Raw genomic sequence first — 26647 nt, 5'->3', positions numbered from 1 at the left:
TGGTTCGGATGAGAGAGAAGTTGTGGAGGTTGAATTGGCAGGACTCAGTGACTAACTGGCAACAGATAGGAATGTTTTAAGTGTGTGGTGTGGCTAGCTGGAAGTCTGATTTTTATTTTTGTGCTGTTATCTGAAAGTCACACTTTTCTTTAGGTGCTTCTTGTTGGTATGGATAGTTTCTTGAAAGATGTGCCAACAGAATAAATATCCTGCCATGTCTTGCAAAACTGTAAAGGCTTCGAATACTGGTGGAATAACTGATTCTCTCCTTAGAGGATCAGCCTAAGTAAGTTCAGAATAACATAAAGTTGGATAACATAATTAATTGATCACTGATTCGCTCATTTACTGAAATATTTCCTAAAATTACAAAGTAACTTAAATTGAAATTAATTAAAATTTATTATAATTATAACTTAAATGATAAATTATATGTTCACATTGTAGATTATGTTTATATAATTTATAACTATCATTTTATCTTAAATTATTCAGAGATTACTTAATTTGAATATAAATTATTTAAATTTTAAAAAAAATTTAACTCTTCTTTTCCTGTTAGCCACAGTATCACAGTAAAATCTGCTAAAACGTGGAGGGGTTGTGATCTTGGCAAGTGAAGAGAATAGTTACATTGATGAAATCACAGGTGCTTGAAGTGTTAACAAAAATTTAAATCTTTTAAAAAGTACGAATGTTTTGTTAGAATTAAGTGTACTGAAGCGTTAAATCTAGAATACTCTTAATTTATCTGAGTAATAACTACAGCAGAACAATTATAGTATCACTCTTCATAATGTTGGCTGCCCCCTAATATTCCAGCCTCTCAAATAGCCATGAATAGGCAGTGGAAATGAAGAGAAGTTACTTCACATCATCTTTTTTTTTTTCCAGATTAGTCTTGCAATTATATTATCTAATGGGTTTATTTTTTTTGAAAGTGCTTATTCAAATCTATTTGTGTTTATTAGTGATCTAATCAGCCTACATCCCTTTCATTTTTTCTTTTTTTTAAAAATTTATCTTAGTTTTCAACATTCACTTCCATAAGTTTTAAATTTTCTCCACCTCCCTTATCTAACTCCCTCCCCAGGACACCATGCAATATACATTCTTTTTAAGCATATTTTCACATTAGTCATGTTGTATAGAAGAATTAGAACAGGTGGGAGGAACCGTGAGAAAGAAAGAAAACAAAGAGTATGCTTCAGTCTGTACTCAGACTCCCTGTTTCTTTCTCTGGATGTGGATGAAATTTTGTTGTTTTAAGTTGTTGCATTGCTGAGAAGAGCTCAGTTCAAAGTTATCGCATGGTGTGGTTGTTACTGAGTGCAGTGTTCTCCTGGCTGTGCTTAACTCACTCAGCATCAGTTCATATAAGTCTTTCCAGGTTTTTCTGAAGTCTGTCTTCTCATCATTTCTTATAGCACAATAATGTTAATGGAATTATTTTAGTCACCAAAATAAATTACTGTTTAAATGTTAGAGGCACCATAGTTTTAGTCCATAAAGAGTAAGTGAATTGTTCAAAGTCACACAGTGACCTTGTAAATAAATAGTAAATAACAGGCCTAGGATTTGAACCCAAGGTTTTTGAAGCCAAATGATGTGCTTGTTGAAGGAATTCTATTTTTTTTTTTTTTTTAGTACCCCAGTGTCTTTGAGGAAGTTTCTGTCGTAAATATACTTCCACTTTAAGCTTTGAAGGGAGATGAAGAGTATTGAATTAGATAATACTGTGAAAGCTGTTTGTTAGAGTGGAAAGAATAACAGTGGCTGGTATTTACATCTATAGTTTGTAAATAACCTTTCATAGATTATCTTATTTGACCCTTAATCTTAACAGCTCTGCAGTGTGAGTATGAGTATTACAGGTAGTATCATCTCCATTTTAAAGATGAAGTTAAACTCTGAACTTTAAAGATAAAGTTCAGAGAGTGATTAGTTTAAGCTTTGAAGGCTGTTTTGAATCCATTTTTATCCCAACTCCAAGTCATTTTCTCTTTCCAGTAGAGTCAGTGGAGTGCTAAATTTGAGTCCAGAACACTAGGCTTTAATTCTCTATTCAGATTTTTTTTTTTTTATCTTTGTGACCCCGAGCAAAGATAAAACAGCAAGAGATGGAAGAGATATGCAAAGCCCTTTTGTCTTCTTTTAAAAAGCAAACTTTTTCACCATCAGCAACGTTTCAGTGACTACATTTAGACTCTTAACATCGTAGCCTAAGGAGTGCTTATAGAAGTGAGAATGGCAGCAAGGAGAACAAATATGGGAAAAGCAGTTAGACTACAACAGATAGAAACAGGAGAGGTCTGTGCTCGAGATAACACTGGATTATTGATGGTTTCATTTTCAAGGTACCTGAAGGAAGAGGAGATACCAGAGTCAAGCAAAAAATAGATAACCAAGAGAACATCATTAACTACCAACCCATTTGCTTTCTTTTTCTCATCTCTATAAAATTTTTGTGAGAATAATACGCACATATTTAGCACATTTTTATACTGGTATCAGAAGGAAGCAAATGACATTCCATTGTAGATCACATCTTTACTTTCACATAATTTATTGCAATATTCCATTGTGATTATTATTTGTTAAAAAAGAAACTAATTATTTAATTCGTTGTAGAGCAAAATATGACCTAAAAAGCCCTCATGAACATAATGTTTTCTTATATTCCATTAAAATTACACAATATTTCTTTGAAAGATAAAAGAACTTTTTTGACTCTCTGAAAATTAATATTAAATGAAACGTAAAACATAGGGACATACCCTTCAAAAAAGATATTCACTATGTTGGAGGGGAGATCGACTGTAGACTTTAAAGGTGAGTAGAACTTCTGTAGAGATGTTGAGGTTCTCCAGATGTTCCTGTTTGTGGACAGCATAGTGCTTGATTGTATTAAGGCCCAGAACATTGTGGAACCTCCTAAAATCAAGGGTTGGGAACCTGTGGCCTTCTAGGTCCTCAGGGGTAGCCTTTTGACTAAATCTCAAATTTTATAGAACAAAATCCTCTTATTAAGGGGATTTGTTCTCTGTGATGTTTGGATTTAAAGGGCTGTACTTGGGGACCAAGAGGGTCACATGTAGCTTCGAGGCTGCAGGTTCCCCACCCCTGTCCTAAGTAGATTCATTATCTTTTGGGAGTTAGGCCTGATGATCCACAGAAAAACCAAGTGGCTGAAGAAATTCTTTTGGCTAGACCAGTGGTTTTCAAAGTGACCATGGCCTGGCATGAATCCAAATAATGTGATCAATCAGTATATGGGAAGATGGCTTAAGTTCTATCCTCCTTGCTTCAGTTGAAGGGCTTTCTCCAATGTAGCCATACCTATTCTTCACCTCTTATTACTCAACACTCCTGTATTCTGCTCCCCTGCTTCTGTGGAAGCTCCCAGTCTTCCTTTTGTACTGAAGTATTGGCACCTCAGGGCAGCTAAAACTTAACTGTGACCAAGCCACCCATAGCAATACGTGTGCTGTTACCATTGGGAAAATCTATACCCCATCCCATCCATCCCTATCCCTCATTACTTTGAGTTTGTTGTAGGGGCATTACATAGTTGGAAAGGTGGGCTTATGTCTGCCACATGAATTGGAAATTAAGATATGATACTAATCATTAAGGATTGGATATCTAAGGCTCCCAGAAGAAGATAGATGGAGCAATGAATAGAGCCCACTGGATCTGAAGTCAGAAAAACTAGAGTTCAAATTCAACTCCAGATACTTAATAGCTCTGTTACTCTGGGCATGTCACTTAACTTATACCTGCCTTAGTTTCCACAACTGTAAAATGGGAATAGTAATAGCATCTTACCTCTCAGTATTATGAGGATCAAGTGAGATAATATTTGTAAAGTGACTAACCTAGTGTCTGACACATAGTAGACACTTAATAAATGCTTGTTCCCTCCTTCTTTCTCTTCCTTTTCTCCTTCCAAGTCTAGATCTGTGATCCTTTGGACTAATTATTAGCAAACAATTATTATTTACAAGTTGGCCCTACCTCTTATGACGGAAAAGGAGTTTTTGAAAATAATAAATTCTGTTGCTAATAATTTTAATGAAAGTAAAAAGGTTTTTTTTACTGTCTCAGTTATCTCATCTGTAGAGTGAAAGTAATATTAAATAATGTCTTGTCTCACAGGGTTGGTGTGAGGATCAACGAGAATTTGTAAAGTGCCTTGCAAATGTTAAAGTGATAAAATTCTAGCTATTATAATATTATGTTATATCATATAATATATGTAGTTATGTACATTATATATATAATTTGTGGATCTGTATTAAGGGTATGTGTTCACAATTCTTTACTGATAGTACACTATCAAAAAAGTTTGTAGACATTAGTTTAGATCAGGGTTGGGGAACCTGTGGCCTTCTAGGTCCTCAGATACAGCCTTTTGACTGAGTCAAAGTTTTACAGAATAATTCCTTCTTATCAAGGGATTTGTTCTGTGAAGTTTGGATTCAGTCAAAGGCGGGCTGCATTTGAGGACTTAGAGGGCCACATGTGGCCTTCAGGCCACAGGTTCTCCACTCCTGAACCATTTCTCAATAGATGATCAGCTACCACCATTTGGTTAGCTGTCCCTTACCTGATGAGCAAGCACTTTATTTCCAGCTCTTTGCTGCTACAAAAAAGAATAGTTTTAAATAATCTGGTGTATATGGGACCTTTCTTTTTGTCATTTAACTCTTTGGAAAATATGCCTAGCAGTGGAAATATGTGGGTTAGAGGACATGAATGTTTTAGTTCTCTGCACCATTTTCCAGACTGGTTGAACCTGTTCACAGCTTTACTAATGATGCGGTAGTGTGCCTTTCTTTAACACCTTGAAACATTGACTATTATTCTCCTTTTCCATGTTTGCCAGTTTTCTGAGTGTAAGGTGAGAACATAAAGTTGCTTTATATTTTCATTTCTCTTTTCATTAGTGATTTGTAGCATTCTTTCATATGATTATTATCAATTTATTTGTGTAAGTTACCTATCTTACATATTAGGTTCCCGTCAGAGATACTGGATGCAAACTTTTTTCACCCTGGTTGATTGCTTTCCTTCTTATTCTAGCCATTCACCTTCTCCTCCTTTCCCTCTCCTCTAGGTTTTCATGACATTGGTCTTGTAAGTTCTCTTACCTGTTTTGACTGATCCTTCTCAGTTTTCTTTGCTGGATCTTCCTCTAGGTCATGGCCATTAATCATGGCTATATCCCAAGAGTCTGTCCTGAGCCTTTTCTTTCTAATACTCTCAGGCTTGGTGCTTTCATCAGCTTCCATGAGTTCAGTAATCATTACGTTTATATGTTCAGACCTAAACTCTTTCCTGATCTCCATTCTCCCATCTCCAACTGTTTATTGGATATCTGTAACTGTATGTCTCATAGACATCTCAGATATAGCATGCCCAAAACTGAACTCTTATTCTTCCCCTCAAATCCTTCCTACTTTTCAACTTCCCCATTACTGTTGAATAGTTCACCATTCTTCCAGTCAACTAGGTCCACACTTCCATGTGCTCACTTAGGCCTACACCCTTAACTCTTCACTTTCAATTGCATGCAGTCTCTCCTCACCGCTCTGCACCCCAACCCCCCATCTAATATGTTGCTAGATCTTGCTGTTTCTGCCTGTACTACATCTCTCATAATTATCCCTTTCCTCTCCTCCCATCCTGTACCAGGCCCTCATCAACTCATGCCTAGACTATTGCAGTAGCTTTCTGGTTGGTCTTTCTGCCTAAAGTCTATCCTCCACTCAGCTCCCTAAATAATCTTCCCCAAGTGAAGGTCTGGCCATGTCATCTCCCCTTCCCCTTGGTGCATTAAATTTTAGTGGTTTCTTATTGCCTTCAGAATCAGATTTAAAATGCTCTGTTAGCCTGTTAAAGCTTTTTACAATCTGGCCCATTCCTACTTTTCCAGTCTTATAATTTATGTATGTCATGTGAGAATAGAAGCAGGTATTCCTCTATTCCTCCTGCCCCCTCACTAATTTTACTTCCATCCTTACAACCATCATTCAGGGAAACAACCCTTGTAAGGCGAAGAGGCCATTCACCCTATCAGTCAAACAACTGCCACTTGCAGGGCAGGCAAGCTAGTCAAAGCAGCAGGGAAAGGTACCCTGAGAGGAAGGGTAGGAAGTAGCATATGCCAGGCAAGTTGAAGCACTACTGTCACTTTGACCCCCTCTTCCCTTGGACTCAGGTGGAGGAGGTAGCCCATGACCCTAAATCCAAGAGCCGTGATAATAAGTGTCCTCCAAATCACTTAGAACTGCTTCTAACTTAGCTCCTACAGTCATTGAGAGGAAACATCATTGTGGAAAAAGTGATCCAACTTCTCATTACCACCAGCAGAGAATTGATACATACTTTGTTGCATCTCTGCTTCAGAGACTGCATTGAGTGCACAATCATCTGCAGACAGAATCATGCACCAACACTCCCTCCACTTTGGTCTTGGCTTGTAACCTTCTCAAACTGAAGAACTTACCCTCAGTACAGTAGTTGACCTTGATGTCGTGTTCATCCTCATCCTAATTTTGGCCTAATAATTAACACCAAAAAAACACAGGTGCCTCATCAGCCACCACCACACCATCCGTACGTGGAACCATCGGTTACAACAAATGGAGAAGTTTTGAATGCTGTGGATAAGGTCACTTACCTTGGTAGTATACTTCCAGGGATGTACACATTGACAATGAGGTTGATGCATGCATTACCAGAGCTAGCTCAGTGTTTGGGAGTCTCCAAAGGAAGGTTTGGGAGAGAAGAGGTATTAGACTGACTACCATACTGAAGATCTGCAGAGCTGTTGTGCTGACCTCATTGTTACATGCTTGTGAAACATGGACAGTCTGCCAGTGCCAAGCCAGGAAACTGAATCACTTCCATTTGAACTGAGGATCATCTGGCATGGTAAGGTACCAGACACTGAAGTCCTTGCTCAAGCTAAATTGCCAAGTATTGAAACTGCTTGAAGAGAGCACAACTCCAATGGGCTGGCCATGTTGTTCGAATGCAAAAAAATGTACGCTTGCCAAAAAGACTATTTTTATGGAGAACTTGCATGGGCCAGGTTATTACTTGGTGGTCAGAATAAGCAGGGATGCTCCCAAGGACTTTGGATTTGATTGTGCAACATGGGAGACGCTGGCACAGGGACCGCTCAGCATGGTGTGCCCACATAAGAAAAGGTGCTATGCTCTTTGAGCAAAGCAGAATTGAGACTGCACAGGGTAAAGGCAGGATGCACAAATTTGTGATATCCACTTCAAATATTCAAATGGACTATCTGTGCCCAACCTGTAGTAGACTGTTCTGTTTCACTTTACAATGGTGACGTCATTTTGGTCCTCTTCGAAGACGAAGGACAACAACCACTCACCAGCAAAAACTACTGGCCGACTGCCACCAACAGGTAGACAAAAGAATCCTTTGAGTTGGAGCATCTCCCCTCAGATTTCTGGTCCTGTTTCTCACCTAGCTGTTAGAGGAGTCATCCATGGAAGCAACTCATGGAGAAGTGGGGCCAGCCATCCCCATCAGCTACCATCTACAGGGCAGGCAAACCAGCCTAGTTGAAGCATCAGGGAACATAAGGGGAAGATGAGAGCATGTACTACCAGACAAGTTGAACCACCATCATCTTCTTGACTACCATTTCTCCTCACATCCTCAAGGAGACAGTCCAGGCCCCTAAACCCAGGAACCGTTTGAAAAGCAATGCTTATAGCTCAGTATCCACAGTCATCATTCTGGGAAACAACCCTTATGGAGATATAGCCTGGAAACTGCTCCCAGGTACTATAACCATATCTGTTGAACACTCAAAAGAAAGTTCTTGTCACTGAAATTATTGGCACTGTCACGTGGCTCAACATTACCAATATGGTGTTATCACTGAAAATGTTAGTGAAGAGAAAGTGTTGCCATCTGCTTTGCCATTGCACATTAAGGATCAGGAAATCCTTCCATCTAGTTTAAAGATAACACCTTTCATGTGTGTTGTCTCTTCATTAAAATGTAAGTTCCTTGAAAGTAGGGACTGTTTTATTTTTTATTTATATCTTCATTACTTTATAAGTATTTTATTTCATGTACCCTACCATCTAGTGACACTGGTCTTCATGTAGGAGACCATATAGGGCACTTCATTTCCCCACTCCATGCCTAGAATTATCTACCTTATCTCTTTCTTCTGGCTTCCTGGCTTGCTTAAAGTCTCATTTTCAGATCCCACCTTCTTCTGCAAGAGGCTTTTCCTTACTTGTGTCTTTTCTTGAGATTATGTCCTATTTACACTGCATATGTATTATATGTACATAGTTGTTTTCATGTACCAACTTTCCCATCTCCCCTGCAATATGATCTCTTAAGGTAGGGATTCTGTTTTAATCTTTTATGTATCCCCAGTGCTTAATAAAGTGTTTTGGTCATAGTACTGCTGAATAAATACTTGTTGATTGCATCAGTGTTTTCATAGAAGCACTTTACAGTGTCTTGTAACTGAATTTATTTTATTTTTGTAATCATCTCTTTGGTTTTCTCTGGGCCATAGACTATGAAAGGTACTTGCTCTCTCGTCCTCCTCTTCATTTTCCTCCTCCCCCTTCTCTTGAATTTATTGTGGTGTGTGGTGTGAGAGTTGGTCTAAACCTAATTTCTGCTAGACTGTTATTCAATTTTGTTAAATAGTACTTTTCAAATAGAAAGTTTTTTCTAGATAATTTAGTTTTGAAGGGTTTATTTTACCTTGGTTATTCAATTAAATTATTTCTGATTTTTCCTTGTTTAGTTAGTCTGCTTCATTGATCTACTTTGCTATTTTTTTTTTTGTACAAGAACCAAGTAGTTTTGATGATTACTATTTTCTAATACAATTTGAAATTCAGAAGGGCTTCATTCCAATTTCTAAGAATGGTTTCCCTTGATATTATAAATTTTTTAATCTAGCAAAACTAAATTGCATTTTGTAATTGAATCTATATAGATATTGAGGGTGCTTTGACAGATTAAAATTCCCAGATGTTTTTCTTTATTCCTAGTTGGATTCATGCATCTCTTTTTTAAGAACAAGATTTTTAAAAAAGTATATATGTTTTAAAAAAAAAATCCTTTCTGGAACTTTTAATTACTTTAGATCCTTCTTCAATTCAGACTCTGATTTTAGCCCAATATTCAGCTTGTTCTTTTCTGATTGCAGTTTATTTGTTCTCTTTGGTACTTCCTTTCATGTGCTCCATTTTACTCCAGTAACAGCAGCAGTCCCTTATGCTTATCCACTTCCCTCCTAGTGATTTTTCTTATTTCCCTCATTGTTCACAAATCTGTGCCTCTTCAGTTCTTGCGTAATCATATTAATGTGTGCTGGTTGATTTGCAAATATACAGTTTTAAAAAGCATATAATTCTGTTCCTCTACTATGATGGTGTCTTATTAAGTATGACTTTTCCTCTTTTTTTGAATTCTGCCACTTCACCCCAAATTTTTGGCCTGTAATTTTGTCTTTCACTGCTACATCTTCTTGACTCTAATTCTGCTTGATCTTTGTTTCCTTTTCATATTATCCACATATCCTCCGAATAATATGAACTGGGTTCTCAACATATATATATATATATATATATATATATATAGTCTATATACTCTTAAAAGCATGGGGGGAGAGGAGGAGAGAAGTACTAATTTTTGGTTTTTGCTCTACCACTATGTGACTTTTTGATAAGGTCTAGAAGAGCAAAATAAAAAACTCATCTTACAAAAAGCTGTCTGAATTAGATGATTAACAAGGCCCTGTCCAGCTAAATATTTTACAACTAAGCATCATAATAGCACACTAACCAAAGTGGGTAGTTTCTGTCTAGTTCAATTTTATTTTTTTAAACGCCATCTAGTATAGTATTAAGTACACAAGGATCCTTAATAGACTTCAGTGATACTTCTGTTGATAGTCTTAAGCCAGGAAATATTTGAGTGTCTGCTGTGCAACAAATCCCATAGATAATCATAAAGAATTGTTAATATGACATGGACTCAATTTCTAAATCAGATTGATGGCTGTGACTGGTTGGGGACCATTAACATCTTTTATTGTTATTCTTCTTACTGTTGAAACCTAGTAGCTTTACCTTTTAGCAACCTTGGAAGCTGGTTATGTGCAGCACCCATTTGGTTTTCCATCTCTGTCTTCCCCACCATATCTAAATGTAGCAGTTCAACTGTTATTTTCCTGTACCCCTTTCACTACTACCCAACCCAGCTAGTTAGATACAGGATACATTGAGGAAATTTATGTTTAGCAGCAGCTGTGGGATTTGTTGTCTTGCCTCCCCCCCATTTCTCCCTATATTCTGCTTTGATAATCTGATAAAAAATTTAGTACATGGTTAAGAATACTTTTAAAGAGAAACTATGCATCTTTGATTTGACTAATACATTTTACAGGTTGAAATTGTTATTGCCACCACTTATGTGATATATTGGAGAAAAACTTGTCAATTTGAGTATGTGTAACATAGTATCAGTTCTAAATGGAGTTCTAAAAATTCTGATGATCTTCATACCTATGTGGAAAATGAACTTAATAGTCTTGTCCATACTTCAAAGACATATTCAATTATTTTCAGTTCTGAGCGCCATATATTAGAAAGGAAACTGTTGACAAAGTGGAAAATGGCCAGAGGAGGTTGACTGTAGTGATAATAGTGTTGGAAGCTTCACAACATAAGGATCATTTGAAAGAATTAGAGGTGTTTAATCTGGAGATAAGACTTGGAGCTTACCATGATACCTGTCATGACTTGTTCCTCTCCTCTCTTTCTGTTATTCACCTGTGATCTTATCACCCAGAACTGTTCCAATTCCATAATCAACAACTCTGAAATTCCTTTCATCTCTTTTTCTCTTTAAATTTGTTCTCTACAGACCTACTGCTCCTCAATAGTTTCCCAAGTGTTATGCTTGCTCTGGCTTCACTTTCATCCTTTCCAGTCTTGACCCTGTAGTTAATTCCTGTACTCTCACATTTCTTGCTTTCCTGTTTTATTGCTGCTAATGCCTTGCCAAACCCTAATTCTGGAATACTCCCACCACCTACCTCCTATGTTCCTACTCACTTGGATCTTAACAGATCTGGAGAAAGTCATGCAACATTACTGACTGGTTTTACTACAAATTTATTACCTAATTTCAACTGGGCACCCACTGCAGCAGAGTAGTCCTTTTACGCCTCCCTAATTGAATGTCTCTTTAATCTGTTGCCTCAACTGCCATCCTACCTTGATTTTCCCCTCATTGCCTGGAGTCTTTTCACTAGGGAACATTTCCTTTGCTAAGCCATCCCCTGTCTCTTCTTGGTGAGTTTCTTCCATTGGTAAAATTTTGAATGCTGTAGATAAGTTTGCTTATCTTGACAGTATACTTGATGTACACATAGATGAAGAGGTTGGCACATGCATTGCCAGAGCTAGCTCAGTGTTTGTGAGGCTCTGAAGGAAAGTGTGGGAGAGAAGAGGTATTGGGCTGCCTACCAAAGTCATGATCTACAGAGCTGTTGTGCTCACCTCATTTTTGTATGCCTGTGAAACCTGGACAGTCTACTGATGCCATGCCAGGAAATTGAATTACTGCCATTTGAATTGTCTTAGGAAGATTCGGAAGATCATTTGGCAAGATAAGGTACCACATGCTGTAGTACATTCTAGAGCTGAACTGCCGAAGCATTTAAGCTTTACTGCAGAGAGCACAACTCTGACAGGCTGGCCAAATCTTTTGAAAGCCAAAAGTACATTTGCCTAAAAGATATTTTATGGAGATTTCAGACAAGGCAAGTACTCACAATGAGGCCAGAAGAAGTGGTACTAGGACACTCTTAAGTCATTCTGAAGAGCTTTGGAATTAATTGTGGAATATGGGAGACACTGCCACAGGACTGGCCAACATGGTGTGCTGTGAATCAAAGAAGATGCTGTGATCTCTGTACAAAGCAGAATTATAGTAGCTCAGAAGAAATGTGAGATGCACAAATTTAGAGAATCTTCACTCCAAATGTTCGTGTGGGCTATTTGTGCCCAACTTGTGGTAGAACTTTCCGAGCTCAGCATTGGTTTGATCAGCCACAGTTGGAAACACTGTATCTTAATCCCAACATAGCGGTGCCATTTTGGCATGTAACTTAACCCTGTCTGCCTCAATTCCTCGTTTGTTAAATGAGTTGGAGAAGTAAATGGCAAACCACTCCAGTATTTTTGCCAAGAAAACCCTAAATGGGTTTATGAGTAGTTGGACATGATTGAAATGACTAAGGAACAACAACAACTGCCATATTGTTTTGCCATTACACCTTAAAGATCATGGGACCTTACCATTTGACTTAACAGCTAAAAACTTCTACATGGGTTGTTTCCTTCATAAGAATGGAGTTAGTACTTGAGAGTAGGTACAGTTTTTTCTCTTTCTATCTTTGGTACTTAGCATAGTGGCTGGCACATAATAAGAGCTTAATAAATGCTTGTTGCCCTTCCTTCCCTTTATCACATATCCCAAAGAAATTTTTCCCAACCTCTTTCCTTCTCAATCAAGCCTCCCCACACTACTTCCTTCCCTTGACCCTCAATGCTGAGACTTTTGCCTCATGCTCACCTGAGAAAAAAAAGGCCATTTACCACAGATTTCCTCTTTTTTTCCTTTATATCTTGGCAACATTTTGATGCCATCTGTCATTCTCCACCTTCATTCTAAATGGAAAAAAGGGGTCCTTCTAGCCAAGGCCACCCTCTCTCTATATACCCCTGCTCTTATCCCCTTCCTGACATCTCAAGCAGTTGCTCTTCCACCTCTTCCCCGTGGGTCTCACCTTATTTGCTTACTTTTAATGTCTCTACATCTCCCTCCCCTTTACCCCAGTAACTTTTCTCTAGATCCTATGTGAATCTCAAGCTAGTATCTTCTGTTTTTCCTTCTTTCTCAGCCAGATTTCTAGAGGAAAAGGTCTCTTATACTCAGTTTCCTCTCCTTATTGTATTTCATTCTTTTTCAGTTTGGTATTCAACCTTATTACTCAACTTGAAACTACTCTTCAAAGTCACTAATAATCTTTTAATTGACAGATCTTATGACCCTTTCTCAACTCAGCTTTATTGACCTTTCTGTAGCATTAACAACTGTTATTTGACTTTTCCTTTTGAATGATATCTCCTCTCTGGGTTTTTGTTACCTTTCTTTCTTGCTTCTTCTACCTGTCTGACTACTACTCATTCTTTTTTGCTGGATCACCATCTGTCTCCTATCCTCTTTACTGCGGGTGGACCCCAGGGCTCTATTATAGAGCCTTTTTTCTCTATTGGTGATCTCATCAGCTTCTGTAGGTTTAATTATCATCTTTATGCAAATTATTTTCAGACCTGTATATCTATAAGTCTAGAGATACTCTTCTTCAGCTTTAGTCATTCATCATAAACTTTTTTTTTATTGGCTGTTTCAAAATGGATTTCCCACTCCAGGTATCTCAAACTCAGCATGTCCAGAGTCACAGAATTTGAGAATTGGAAGGAACCTCAGCTGTTGTTTAGTCCTGGTTGTTGTCCTTTGTTCTCGAGGAGGACCAAAATGACATCACCCCGATTAAGTCTGTGTCCTATTGTGGCTGATCAGACCAGTATGAGCTCGGAATGCTTTACCACAGATTGGGCAGATAGTCCATGTGAACATTTGGGGTAGATACCCCAAATTTGTGCATCCTACATTTCCTTTGTGCTGTCTCAATTTTGCTTTGCTTATAGAGCACAGCATCCTTTTTGATGTGGGCACACCATCCTGAGCAGTCCTGTGCCAGTATCTCCCATGTCACACAATCAAATCCATAGTTCTTGAGAGAGACCTTGAGAGTGTCCTTGTATTGCTTCTTCTGACCACCATGTGATCGCCTGCCCCATGCGAGTTGCGCATAAAATAGTCTTTTTGGCAAGCATACGTTTACATTCGAACATGTCCAATCTGTACATGAAAGGAATCTTATAGTACTGTACCTGACAGTTGTTTGTCCACCTTCAGGCTGCTTAAACACCTTGAAAAGAGGAGAGGGAAACCATAGTCTGTTATCTTTTGACAACTGTAATTCTTGGAAATTTTTTCTGACTAGGCCATAATTTGCTTCTTTGCAACTTCTATTGTTCCTTCCAAGACTAAACAGAACAAGATTGATATCTTTCTTCAAAACAGAACTTCACTATCTTCCTCCTTCCCCAAACCTGCCCTTCTAAACTTCCCCATTTTTGTTGAGTGCACCACCATTCTTCCAGTTGCGTGGGGTTCCCATCTTCACTGTAATCATCACTGCATCTACACATCCAATTAGCTGCCAAGTCTTACTCATTTTGTCTTCACAACATTTCACATTTCTCGCCTACTTTACATAGGACTACCACCCCACCTCCTGCCCCCATCTTTTATTTGGCTTAAGGAAATTTGACTTTCCACTTCAGTTTGTCCTCTATAGAGTTGTCAAAGTTGACTTTCCTAAAAGGTAAATCTGACCATGTTTCTCTTTCACTTTAAATTCCATTGGTTCCCTCTTACTGTAAGATCAGCTATACACTGTAATATTTGGCTTTTAAAGTTATCTCCTTCCCTTCCCCCAGCCCACATTTCTAAACTTATACACACATTACTCCCTTCATGCATATAATATATGGGTTAACCAAATTGATCTCACCGTTTTCACATATGGCAGGCACTGTGCAATATCTATATCCTGCCTTTGTGCGTTTACATTATCTTGCTCCTTCTTTCAAATCTCTAGTTTCCTTTAAGGGTCACTTCAAGCACTGATCTCTTAGCTGCTAGTCCCTCCCCCCAATTTTGTATCTCTGTATTACCAGCTTACATACATATATGTGTTTCCTCAGCAGATTGTAAGTTCCTCTAGGGAAGGGCTATTACACTTTTATCTTTGTGGTTCTGGGAGACTAGTTTAGTGCTTGATACATAGTAGAAACTGAATAAATGTTTGATGATTGATTTAGTGATTGTTTTAGTTGATTTAGTGATTGAAAGGTGGTCATGTAGAAAAGGTATCCAGAATGCATTAGTTAGAAGCAGGGGATAGATGTTGCAGAAACAGAAAGTAGAATTCATTACCTCAGAATATACTTGTACTAGAAAGCCTGTAAGAGGAGACTGGAAGACCTTTCTCAGGAATATTGTGGAAGAAACTTCTTTTGAGGTATGTTTTGGACCAGATGACTTCAGAAGTCCCTTCTGATTCTTAGGTTAGCTATTAAATTAACTTTTTCTAAAATTCACTTCTGCAGTGAGAGCACACCTTTTATTTGTCCCATTACTCTTGACTTACAGAGCTGTTTTTGTTTCCCAAATTGCAATTGTGATTTTGCAAATTGTAGCCAGAAATTATCTGTATAGCACATCACATCTATATCTCCACAAAGTTCCAGTGTCTACTTGGCAAAACACTACCTAGGCTGTCAATTGAGATGTCAGCTAGTGTTAGTGATTAATTTGTATAGTAAAGTTTAATAGTCTAATCAGAATTAAGGTTCTTATCCACAGCCTTGAAATAGAAGACTTGATTGGCTTTATGTAGGGATATTACCTGGAACTTGGATTTCAGTATCTTGGGATTCTGAAATAATGGATCACAGAAAAGTTTCTCGGGTTTGGATTTCTTTCAGTTATTAATATTTGTATTATATAGATATCCAGAAATACATAATTATGTATTGTAATTATATATTGATAACATTTTTATACTCCTAAAAGGTAATAATAATGGACTATTCATTTTTCCTTTGCTTAAGTTCTGTTGGCTCATTGTGGTTGGGAAGGTTGACCCAGGTAAGCATGCTAGAGGAGTATAAGCTGTGGCTGGCCCTCCCAAGTGGGAAAGGCTATGAGTATGAGTTCAGTCCCTAACTATGGAGATGTCTGTCTTCTGAGCATTAGCTTATTTAAGTATGGGAAACTTTATTGTCACATTATCATTACTGCATTTTTGGGCCATTGCTACCCACAAAACTGTCTTTTAAGATGGGAGGAGTATGCAGTTTGTTTCAGTAGAGGGAGTAGGTACAGAAATGGTTCAAGTAGTATAGTAGTTCCTTTTGAGAAAATATTGGAAGTTATTTGACAAGCCAAATAGCTTGTCAAATTAGCAATACATTTCAGCAGTACATAAAGCAATTACATAAAGATCTGTGAATAGTGTTTTGTTAGGTATTATTTAGATAGATTTGAAAACTATCCCTGATATGACTATTCACTGTATGTCGGAGGGAGGGGCAGCTTGGTTGGTACATTGGGTAGAATGGAGTCAGGAAAACTTGAGTTCCAATTTGGCCTTGGACACTAGCTGTGTGACCTGGTCAAATCATTTAACCTTGCTTGCCCCAGTTTCCTTATCTTCAAAATGATCTGGAGAAAGAAATGGCAAACCACTCCACTATCTTTGCCAAGAAAATCCCAAATGGAGTCATTTGGAGTTGGACATGACTGAAAACACTGAACAGATGTGTGTATGTATAGTATGTGTGTATCAAAGTGCCTAGGGCTAAATTTTATGTGTATCTTCCCAACGCCCAGCAGTGTTGTTTTGCATATAATAGGGGTTTAATAAATGCCTGTTCAGCAAAAGTTTTTTCCTAGGTGTTGAGGGAGGATATGATTACTAGTATTAGTGTCACCATTATCTCATTATATAGTGCTTTATGGCTTACAGAGTGCTTTCTGAATAATCTATGAAGTAGGCACTGTTAGTATTATTATCCCTATTTTTTTACAGATGAGCAAACAATCTCTAGAGAAGTGAGGTGACTTGCCCAAGGTCACAAGCTAATAAATGATAGAACCAGTACTTGAATCCAGGGCTTCTGATTCCCAAGTTCAGTGGTTTTTCTCCTGCCTCTTAAAGAAGTGTCCCTGCTCTACAGGAGCTTACATTTTTAATAGTGGAGATAATTACACAGGTAATTTGCAGTGCGAGGCAAAATATATCAAGGGAATCATAAACAAATTCTGTGATCATTCAGAATAAGAAAAGAAGTAATTTCTTACCAGTGGACAAGAAGGCCTCATAGGAGAAGGTAACATTTCAGAGGGATTTTGAAAAGAGGAGGAAAGATTTTGGCAGATAGAAATTGGAGTCAGGGAATGGTAAAGTATACATTGTGGCTGAACCATATTTAGTGAAAGGTAACAGCTTAGAATAAGAATGAAAGGGTAGGTTGGAACTGGATAGAACGGGACCTTAAATTCTAATTGAAAAAGTTTGGATTTTATTTTGTAGTCATTAAAGTGTGAAAACAATGGTAGAATGTGATTTATTAACATAGATTGGATTGGAGAAGGGAGAGTTATATTAGGAAATCATAATAGTAGTCTAGGTGACTCAGGGTTATTGCAGTTGGTGTGGAAAGAGAAATTACAAGTCAGTATGAATAAAATGACTTTAAAAATTATCTGACAAACTACTCGGGAAAATATAATTTAGAGCATATGATTAGAGGATTGAGGTAATTAAGAGATCATATGGAGGCTTACTAGGAATGGATCATTTTAGTGCTAAATGGCACTTTGTGGAAGCCAGCAGTCTTAATGCTACATGAGGCTCAAGGGTGTTTTCTAGATTTAAAGTGTTGTTGCTTATAATTAGTCATGTCCTACTCTTTGTGACCCCATCTGAGTTGTGGGGTATTTTGGGGGAAGGGTGGTTTGCCATGTCTTTCTCAAGCTAATTTTACAGATGAGGAAACTGAGGCAAACAGGGTTAAGTGATATGCCCAGGGTCACATAGCCTAGCTAAGTGTCTGAGGCTACATTAGAACTTGGGTCCTCCTCACTCTAGACCCAGCACTCTTTTCACTGTGCCACCTAGCTGCCCCACTTCAACTGTAAAATGATGATAATAATAGCACCCATTTTTCAGGATTGTTGTGTAAGAATCAGATGAGATAATATTTAATATTTGTAAAAAGTGCTTAGCACGATGCCTGACACATAATATAAATACTTATTCCCTTTCCTTTTCCAGGATATTACATATATTTGTATTTTGCCTAAATACTATCAATATTGTGAGAAATAGGTAATGAACATGATGAGTTTTTAAAAAAGGAAATTGATTATTTTTTTAAAACAGCTTAGTTATGTAGAAGTAATTTCTGAATCACCAGTCTTTGTATAGTTAGACCATTGAGTTGTTAGAACAGGGCTGCAAATCAATACAAAATTAGGAGGGAATAAAAATAAGAAGGAAATACAATTGAGACAACTCCAACATGGCATATTTTGACAAGCTGCTGACAGCAAAAATGAGAAGGAATAAAAGAAGTGGTGTCTATATCAACTGTTAGCATTTCCTAAGGAAATTTAACTGTTGTATATTATTTGTCACAAGGAGAGAACCTAGAAACCACTTCAATCAGTAAAAACTTAATCCTTAATTTTTCTTGTCATACGTACATGGCAACCAAGGCTGAGACTTTGATTTAATGTGTAAACTTGTTTGCATATTTTTATTCATTTTGAACTTAAATACAAAAAAGACAAAAACTCCCCAAACATTTTCATGTATGCAGCACTACACAAAAAAAGGATTCAATATGGAACCTTGAATCTCCATTTCACATTGCTTTTTTAAAAAAATTATGTAATGAATATTATGCATTATTTTTAAAACTTTTTACGTGCTTCCTCCTGAGTTTTCTTTTGTTTCTCTGCTGTGCACTTTTTTTCTCCCTCTCTCCCCACTGTGTAGTACAGAAGGCCACCATTAGATACAGGGTGTGTGTGTGTGTGTGTGTGTGTGTGTGTGTGTGTGTGTGTAAAATAATACTATACATACTTCTTATCAGTTCTTTCTCTGGAGGTGGATAGCATCTTCCTTCATAGTCCTTTGTAGTTCATTTGAACATAACACTCTAACTTCGTCATTCATAGTTCTTTGAACAATATTGCTATTATTTTATACAACAGTCTCTCGGTTCTTCTGATTGCCATTGTTCTTTATTTCATGCAAGTCTTTCTATGTTTTTCTAAAATCAACCAAGTCATCATTTTTTATAGCACAGTATTCGTCACAATCATACCACAACTTGTTTAACCGCTCCCCAATTGATGGGCATCCCCTCAGTCTTCAGTATTTTGCTGCCCCAGAGATTGCTGCTGTATAAATTTTTTCCCTTTTTCCCTCCTCACTTTGGGGAAACAGACTCAGTATTGGTATTGCTGGGTCAACACCCATTCCGATTAAAAACACTAGAAAGCATAGTAATAAATGGAGTCTTCCTTAAAATGATAGGTAACATCTATCTAAAACCATCATCAAACATTACATGTAATGGTGATAAGGGAGAAGCCTTTCCAGTAAGATTAGGCGTGAAACAAGGATGTCTATTATTACTACTGTTATTCAATATTGTACATTTCGTTAGCTTTAACAATAAGAGAAGAAAAAGAAATTGAAGGAGTTAGAATAGGCAAAGAAGAAACAAAGCTTATCACTCTTTGCAGATGATATGATGGTATACTTACAGAATTGTAGAGTATCAAGTAAAAATTTACTTGAAAAAATAAACAAATTTAGTAAAGTTGCAGGATACAAAATAAACCTACATAAATCACCTGCATTTCTATATGTTACTAATAGAACGCAATAGCAAGAGATAGAAAAATTCCACTTAAAGTAACTCCACATGTTATAAACTATTTGGGAGTCTACTTGCCAAAACAAACCTAGGAACTTTATGAACACAATTACATAACACTTTTCATACACATAAAGTCAGATCTAAATAATTGGAAAAATATTAGTTGCTCATAGGTGGGCTGAGCTAATGTAATAAAAATGACAATTCTACCTAAATTGATTTACTTATTCAGTGCAATACCAATCAAACTACCAAAAATTTGTTTTACAGAGCTAGAAAAAACAATAACAAAATTCATTTGGAAGAACAAAATGTCCAGAATATCAGGGGAATTAGTGGAAAAAAATGCAAGGGAAGGTGACCTTGCTGTGCCAGATTTTAACTTGTACTATAAAGCAGCAGTCATCAAAACTACTTGGTACTGGCTAAGAAATAGAGTGGTTGATCAGTTAATAGGTTAAGTATGTAAGACACAGTAATCAGTGGTTGTAGTAATCTACTGTTCTATAGATCCAAAGACCAGCTCCTGGGATAAGAACTCACTATTTAACAAAAGCTGCTGGGAAAACTGGAAAATAGTATGGTAGAAACTAGGTATAGACCAACATCTTATACCCTATACCAAGATAAAGTCAAAATGGGTACATGATTTAGTTATGAAGGCTGATACTATAAGCAAACTAGGAGAGCATGGAATAGTTTACTTGTGAGATCTATGGAGAAGGAAAGAATTTATGACCAAACAAGAGATAGAGAACATTATGAAATCCAAAATAGGTTATTTTGATTACATTAAATTGAAAAGATTTTGCGCAAGCAAAGCCAGTGCTACCAAGATTAGGAGGGAAGCAGAAATCTGGGAAATATTTTTTACAGCCAGTCTCTCTGATAAAGACCTTATTTCTAAAATATATAGAGAACTGAGGCTAATGATAAGAATGCAAGGATATGATATGACACCCACATGATACCCACAGCAGCCTCTATGGATATGCATACATATTTCCAGGGTAAATTCTCAAAATATAAACTCTATTCCTTAAAGAAGAAACCAAGAGATTCATATACCAGAAAGTCAATTCCACCATGGTAACAGTGAAGTTTGTGCACATGACCTATATAGGGAGCACCACCATCCCCAAGTATTCCCTCAGTTAGGCCTCCCCACAAACAAGCTCCCCTAGGCAAAATTCCACCTTCTGTCACACTAGCTGCTTTGCCTCAGCGATGTCTCACTCTCCCAGTTCCCCCTCACTGTCTCTCAGTTCTTCCCTTCCTGCTCCACCTATTTGGCAAGCTCCTCCCACCATGCCATGTGACTGTAGGCTGGGCCAAAGCTCAAACCAGTTCACCGTGGACCTATTAAGGGGCAGGGAAGATCTTCAAATTCCCTTAACATTACATATGAATAGGCAGTTTTCAGAAGAAGAAATTAAAGCTATTTAGTCATATGAAAAAAATGTTTCAAATCACTATCAATTAGAAAAATGCAAATCAAAATAGCTCTGAGAGGTACCACATCACACCTATCAGATTGGTTAACATGTCAGAACAGGAAAACGATAAAATGTTGGAGAAGATGTGGGAAAATTGGAACACTAAGGCATTGTTGGTGGAATTGTGAGCTGATCCAACCATTTTGGAGAGCAATTTGGAACTATGCCAATACCACTTCTAGATCTGTATCCCAAAGAGATCATAAAAGTGGGAAAAGGCCTCATGTGTGCAAAAATATTTATGGTAACTTTTTGTAGTGGCAAAGAATAGGAAATTGAGGGGATGTCCATCAATTGGGAACTGGCTGAACAATTTGTGGTATATAAATGTAATGGATTACTATCATAAGAAATGATGAGCAAGTGGACTTTAGAAAAACCTGGAAAGACTTAACATGAACTGATGCTGAGTGAAATGAGCAGAACCAGGAGAATGTTGTACACACTTACAGCCACATTGACTTTGATAGACTTAGCTTTTCTCAGCAATGCAAAGATCTAAGACAACTCCAAAAGACTAATGATGGAAGATGCTATCCACATCCAGAGAAAGAACTGTGGAGTCTGAATGCAAATGGAAGCATACTATTTGCTCACCTTTCCTTTTGTTGTTTTACTTCTTTCTTGTGGTTCCTCCTATTAGTTCTAATTCTTCTTTACATCATGACTAATGTGAAAATGTTTAATATGAATGTATAAGTAGAGCCTATATCAGATTGTATGCCATCTTGGAGAAGGGGGAGTAGAGGGAGAGGGAGACAATTTAAAACTCAAAATCTTATGGAAGTGAATGTTGAAAATGAAAATTAATTGTAAAATATTTCTGGATCACAGTTTTATAACATTTGGGCAAAATTCTACATTGTTATCCAAAATGACTAGATCAGTTCACATGTCTACCCCAGTGTATTAGGGTGCCAATTTTGCCACATCCCCTGCAACGTTGTCATTTTCCCCTTTGATTATTTTAGTCAAATTGATAGGTGAGATGATATCTAAAAAGTTGTTCTAATTTGCATTTCTCTAATCAATAATGATTTAAAGCATTTTTTATCTATGATTTTGATTTATTCATCGAAAAACTGCCTCTGTGTCCTGTGTACAAACCCTTTAAAATTAAATATAATCAAAATTGTCCATTTTACATCTAGTAATGCTCTCTATTTCTTGTTTATTCATTAATTCTTTCTCTATCCCTAAGTCTGGTAGGTAATATTTCATGTTCTTCTAATTTTCATATGATATCTCCTTTTATATTTAGGTCATGTATCTATTTTGACCATGGTAAATGATGTAAGATACTGGTCTGTGTCCAATATTTGCCAGACTGTGCAAACTCTCTGTCTTTCTCAAAACAATGTAAGCAGAAAAAATCCCTACCACAAAACAATAGAAAATGAACAGTACAAAATTACAAAGAACCATTCTCCCCAAAGATGAAATGAGAAGGTAGCTCTCTCCCTTATTAGCTACTTTATTATTTGGGGGACAGGGGTGGGAGAGTACAGTGGGGATTGGGTGGGAGGGGAGAGGCAGAGAGGGAGGTGAAAGGAATTTGCCATTTTAGAACATTATCACTGATTTTGCTGCTATTTCCCCCTTTTTATTTTCTAAAATAAAATCTTCAAAGATTAAAAATAATTTTTGTCCTCTGAGATGATTCTCTGGGAGGGAAAGTGATACAGAGGAAATTCAAGAAAGGTACCAACAGAGGTCAGGAGAGAGAATTTGTCCAGATAACTAAAACAATGATTTCATTTATGTAGCTTTGAGGTTTGCAAAGTATTTTTATACACATTGCCTTGTTTTAACCTCACAATAATTCTTGAAGTATGTGGGTCTTACAGGTATTTATCTTCAGTAAAGACAATACAAATGAGAGAAGATATGTGTTTGTAATTGAATGTTCTCTAACCTGACTAACTTAATCAGGCAGTTGACACAAATAAGAAATAGATAAAACAGACATCAACACAGAATTTGAACGTTGCATGAGGAAGTTGTTGCAACCTAATTAATATAAGAAATCCCAGAGTCTAGAAATCACTTGACCCAGCAGACATCTTTGTTTTCTTGCTATTATAGACTGCCATGACTCTTTGCATGGCCACACCTGTTTAAAATAAAATTTTTTTGGTTAAACCTTGCCAGAGAATCATGGTAGAAGATGAAGGGTGTTTAAGGATGAAGGTGTAAGAACAGATGAAAAACTAACAAGAATGATAAAAAAGATTTTAAAATAAAAAATTATTGTAGATAAATTTTTTTTGTTTTTAAATCACTTATATTTCTGAAAATTTTTCTTCTGCTACCCTACAAAGCCATTCCTTGTTACAGAATAAAGAAGTGGTGAAGGAAAGTCATTCAGAAAACCCAACACATAAGTCGTATTTGATGCTATGTGTATTTTTTTCCATTCATACCAATTCCCTTCTCTTTCTTTCCCTTCTACCCATCCTCCCCTCCCCCAAGAAGGGAGGGAAGTACATTTCCTTAACTCTTCTCTTGGGCCAAGCTGGATCATTATAATTACATTGCTCTCAGTACCATTTTTTTTTTTTTTTGTTTGCTGCCGTTTAAGTTTACATTGTTGTCATTTTGTACATTTTCTTTCTGCTCCAGCTTACTTGGGCATCTTTTCCTGTGTGTCTTTCCCGTCTTGACTGTAAAGATTTTTATGAACTTTTTCATCATCAGTGAGTGCCTTCGGCCACAACATTGCCACGTTTGTACTCTTAATAGCACTGTCCTTGCTAAAAAAAAAAAAAGAAAAATCATTACATAAAAGAAATATGAAAGGAAAAACTCGACTTTTATTACCCCCCAAAATGGCAGAATGTTAGCTACTGACCTAGGTCCCTGTTTTCCTATTCAAATTTTTTATGAGCTGAATCCATACACACATTAAGGACATCATTGATGAAAGTTTGAACAGTTAGGCACTCCTAAAGGATATTCTGTACCAGATACATTCTTAAGAACACACAGTTGACTGAAAGGTTAAGACAAATATAAGATCTTACAGTCCTCTTCAGGTACTTTTGTTTGCAGATTATTTTGTTCTGGTTTCATCAAATCTCAGATCGTTGTAGAACCTCCTAAATGAGGTCCCTAATGGTCCAAGAGAATTTGCCTCTACACTGGGTGAAGAAATCCTGGATAGTAAGACATGAACTGAGTCTGACATGCAGTTGAATGGACAGCCCATAAGTCCTCCATCAGTACATAAATACTGAGCAGACATTGTGAATGGACAGTGCACTGATCTGAGAACTGAATTGGAGGAGGAGAACCAGTCAGATTGCCTTTGGGAAATTTCATAATGCTTCTAATGACCAAGCTGGGAAGTTAGAATCCTTAATGTAAAAGGTGGGACTTGAACTGAGCATTGAAGGAAAGTAAGAATTTTGAGAGACAGAGGTCATTAGGAGGTACATTACAGGCATATAGGTTATGGGGAACAATTAGAAAGCCTCCTTGCTGTGTGGACCTTAGTGTTGATTAAATAGATTAATATGCAGTACAGCTGGAAAATAGGTTAGGGTTATATTGTGAAGGACTTTAAGTAACAAACTGAGGTGTTTATATTTGTGCCTGGAATAAATAGGGTAGCGACTGGAGCTGACTGAGTAGGGAAATGACAAGACAGATTTGTGCTTTAGGAAAATCACTTTGGCAGCTCTGTCACAAGGGTGGATTGGAGGTGGAGGCAGGGGTGGGGATGGAGATACTTAAGTATTTTGTTTTTATTATGTCATCTTAATCTCCCAGTATATCCTTCCAGCATTTACCATACCCAAAGAGCCATCCTCTCTAACAAAGAATAACTTTGAGAAGGAACAAAAAAGACTTAGGGAGTTCAACTAAACTAATCCACGTGAACTGAGTCTGACAATATATGCAGTGTTCCATAAGTTCCCCATCTCTGAAAAGGAGGAAAAGTGTAGTTTTTAACTTTCTCTTTAGCACTTGATTTCTATTTTTGTTGCTCTTTCAATTTACATTGTTGTAGTTGTTTTGTGTATTATTTTCCTTATTCTGCATCAATTCATATGTCTTCCCATCCATATTTGAATTTTTTACATTTCTTATGTACAGTAATACACAATCATCTGGCTGGGTGAGAAACAGCAACAATTGATAATCACTCCAAAGCTAGGAGGGTCAAAAGGAGCCTTTAGGCAGGGTCCCATTGGCTTCCCAGTTTCAGACTGCAGGAGGTTTAAGGTTTGGGAAGAGGAAAGAACAGGACAGAACAGGAGAAGGGGAAGGGAAGGAAAGGAGCCAGTAAAACGGGGCATCTTTTGGCCATCCATATTTACAGTCCTTTGGAGAGGAGAAGAAAGGGGAGGGGGAAGCAGACAGGAGAGGAGGAGTTAGAATTACCCAGCTCCCTGTGTTCTTCCCCCACCCCCCCATTCAGCCCCTGCATCTACTCACAGGATTGTGTTTTGTCCTTCATTGCCAAAGAAGACCATGTCATCAGAGAAATGATGACATGAGTTGCACTTGACTTTGTTTTGAGTGAGGGAGGGTGTGCAGGTCACCAGCCTCACAGGGGCCATGCCCTGGCTACTTCTTAAAGAGTCCTATTCAATGAATGCTCTTCTTTGCTCCTGTTCTGTTCTGTCCTGTCCTGTCCTCTCCCCAAACCATAAACCTACTTCACTCTGAAACAGGGATGCCATTGGGCCCCTACCTAAGGGTTTCTCTCGACCCTCCTAACTTTGCAGTGGTTATCAACAGTAACTGTTGTTGTTTCCCACCCAGCCTGATGTCTTTTCTTTTTCTTGGCCTCCTTAAAGGGGCCATGTCCTGGCTACTTCTTAAACAGGCCTTTTCAATGAATGGGCATTGCCTCACCCTAAGGGAGTACCTGCAAAGACTGCTCAAGGTCTCCCATTGCATCCTGGGTCATCTCCAGTCATCCTGATGAATGTCTGGTCACTGGATTCAGATTTTTCTGGAGGAGAAGTGAGGCTGGTGACCTGCACAGCCCTCCCTCACTCAAAACAAAATCATGTCATAATTTCTCTGATGGCATGGTCTTCCTTGGCAAGGAAAGACGACCACAAACTGCACAGTAATAGTACATTAGCTTCGTGTAGCCTCATTGGTTTAACCATTCCTACTTTTTCTGCTACCGTAAAATATCATTGATTATTTTGGTTCATATGGAACCTTCCTAGAAAGGAATGCCTTTTGACTTTTTTTGAGACTCATTTTTTTTATACTTGTATCTTTACAGTTATGATTATTGGTTGTGAGTCATGAAATACAGTAGTTTCAGAAGAATTAAAGTTGAGGGTCATCCAACAGGCAATGAAGAAGCGTGGACATGAGTAGGTGTTCAATTATTTCTCTTGTGCAAATTCTGATTTGTAAAGATGTAAGAAATACATGATCAAAAAAAGAAGGTGGGGTCTGTCATTGTCAGATTGTAGGATGGACAGCTCAAATGCTCTTTTC

The 26647-nt window shown here is 37.5% G+C and overlaps 1 protein-coding gene across 5 annotated transcripts in view; it reads left to right on the top strand.

Moving 5' to 3' along the window:
• The window catches only part of SIAH1 (siah E3 ubiquitin protein ligase 1), a 56386-nt gene that overhangs the window by 19060 nt on the left and 10679 nt on the right, over positions 1–26647 (top strand). Inside the window, exon 1 of one of the 5 annotated variants that reach the window (XM_072632150.1) lies at positions 12904–26520. The exons of the other annotated variants lie outside the window; for them this stretch is intronic. The gene's annotated coding sequence lies outside the window, so the exon portion shown is untranslated. Of the gene's footprint in view, positions 1–12903; positions 26521–26647 lie in introns of those variants that run through there. 5 annotated transcript variants of the gene reach the window in all.

This window comes from Notamacropus eugenii, chromosome 1 (assembly GCF_028372415.1).
Source record: "Notamacropus eugenii isolate mMacEug1 chromosome 1, mMacEug1.pri_v2, whole genome shotgun sequence".
Lineage (NCBI taxonomy): Eukaryota > Metazoa > Chordata > Mammalia > Diprotodontia > Macropodidae > Notamacropus > Notamacropus eugenii.
The sequence above is the reverse complement of the archived record's forward strand: the minus strand, read 5'-3'. Positions and strand labels throughout refer to the sequence as shown.